The sequence below is a fragment of the Myotis davidii genome, unplaced genomic scaffold (assembly GCF_000327345.1).
Source record: "Myotis davidii unplaced genomic scaffold, ASM32734v1 scaffold229, whole genome shotgun sequence".
Classification (NCBI taxonomy): Eukaryota; Metazoa; Chordata; class Mammalia; order Chiroptera; family Vespertilionidae; genus Myotis; species Myotis davidii.
Window position 1 is genome coordinate 384129 of NW_006299517.1, and position 2282 is coordinate 386410.

The window sequence follows — 2282 nt, forward strand, 5'->3', positions numbered from 1 at the left end:
CAGCAGGTCTATGTTTCTCTCATTGATGTTTCTCTCTCACCAATGTTCCTCTCTAAAAACCAATAAAATATATTTTTTTAAAAGATAGGATAAAATGTTCAAGTTGGTTTTGCTTTTGTTATTATTATTGGAGTTGTTACAATTAAGCTCTCTCCCTCATCTTATAGTCCAGAATTTGAACCTAGACTATTTTGAGAGCTCACCATCTTAAATGACATACTGCAATGTTTTTAAGATGGGAATTTGAAAAGGTAACTATTATTTTTTAAAAGTAATTTATATTTAATGTTTTAATTATAGTTTATTTCAGTATTATTATGTATTGGTTTCAGGTGTATAGCATAGTGATTAGACAATGGTACTTCAGAAAGTATCCACTCAGCACCATACATAGTTACCACACTATTATTGACTATATTCCCCATGCTGTACTTTATATCCTCATGAATATTCTGTAACTACTAATTTGTAATTTAAAAAATTATTGTTGAGAGTATTATATATGTCTCCTTTTTCCCCCATTGACCTCTCCTGGCCCACTCCCATCCCCAGCACAAGCTCTCATCCCCCTACTGTCTGTGTCTATTGGCTATGTTTATATGCATACATGCAAGTTCTTTGGTTGAACTCTTACCCCCCCTCCTGCCCTCCCTATGAGGTTTAACAGTCTGTTCCATGCTTCTATGTCTCTGGATCTATTTTAATCCCTTTGCCTCTTTCACTGAGTCCCCCAATCCCCCTCCCCTTTGGCAATTGCCAGTCAAGTTTTTGTGTCTATGAGTCTGTTTCAGTTTTGTTTGTTCATTTTGTTCTTTAGAGTCCACATAAAAGTAAATTAATATGGTATTTGTCTTTCTTTGACTGACTTATTTCACTGAGCATAACACCCTCTAGGTCCACAGGTAAGCTTTTGATAAAGGTTTTTGAACAATGCATGGATTCATTCCTATGAGTTGCTAGCTCCAGATCCTTGAGGGGGGAAGATGGTCTTCATCATCTCTAGGTCACCTTTAGACTTAAGGGCTCCAGAAAAATATTTTTTCTGAATATATTTATTTCATCCTAGACACTTAGGATGCACTTGATTCTGACCATCAGTGAAAAGAAATTTGAGATACTACCAGTGGAAAGTGATGTCATTGTTTCCCCATATTCTGAGAAATTGTCAATGTGTTCTCTATAATTTATCTCATAAAAAGGGGGGCCCTTTATCCTAGCACCACCAATTTCAACTTCATTTTTGGGTGACTTTAGAGGAAAGTCATTCTTTCTAGAGGCAAGCAATCTCTATATCATTAGTACAAAGCAATCCTTAGTATAATGGGCTTTAATTGCCTTTAATTATTTTATATCTGAAATACAATACATTACAGAACATTTAGAACCATAATAATAAAATATCTTATTATAGTGGTTTACTGAAGTACTACACTCAGCTTTAATTTCTGAGAATCACTCTGAGGCCTAGCAGTGCCTGTAATCATTTTAATCTTTTGGTAGAAGTTGAAGGTGTGGCTTCCTCCACGGACTGTGCACAGTTCCTACAGGATCTGGGCCCCAGGGCTGCCTATCACCTGGGATCTGCTTGGAGCCAGGGCTCTTTTGGCCAAGCCAAGGCTCACAGTGTCTTCCAGCTACTCCATGAGTGACACAAACCCCCAAACCATTGTGGGACCCTCAGAGCTCCCCACGGTATCAGCCATCATCCCTGGGCCAGGCTCTGGGGCCCGGGCATGGCCTGTGCTGGTGGGGGTTGTGCTGGGAGCTGTGGTCCTCTCTCTCCTCATTGCACTTGCTGCCAAATGCCACCTCTGACGCAAATACCGCCTCAGCTATCAGCATCGCCCACTGCCCTGGACAAGGAAGGGGATCTGTCTGGAGGCCGGTGAAGATGAGGATGAGGATGGTTTCATTGAGGACAATTACATTCAGCCTGGGGCCAGCAAGCTGGGGACAGAAGGTAGCAGGCACCATTTCTCCCTCTGAGACCCGACCTTTGGACACCCCTTGCCTGACAGCTTAAGAATTATAAATACTACAATGAACTCAGGGATGGAGGTGGCTAGGATTTAAGGGCTGATCAGGGATTGAGCAATTTTTCCATCCTTGACACTAGCCACCAAAGTGACAATGCCCCTCTCTTGCTCAATAACTCTCAATGGCTCCCTGCTATTCTCAGGATAAAGCCTACCAAGGACCTGACTATGGAAATGAGGCCTCTGTCAGCCTCTTGGTTTGCATTCTCCCTACTTAACTAGTTATTATTATATACCAGTTGGTAA

General features: G+C 41.1%; 1 pseudogene; it reads left to right on the plus strand.

The window, feature by feature from the left end:
- The first annotated feature begins 1520 nt into the window (after positions 1–1520).
- On the plus strand, positions 1521–2033 carry LOC102759342 (annotated as a pseudogene).
- Positions 2034–2282: the final 249 nt, after the last annotated feature.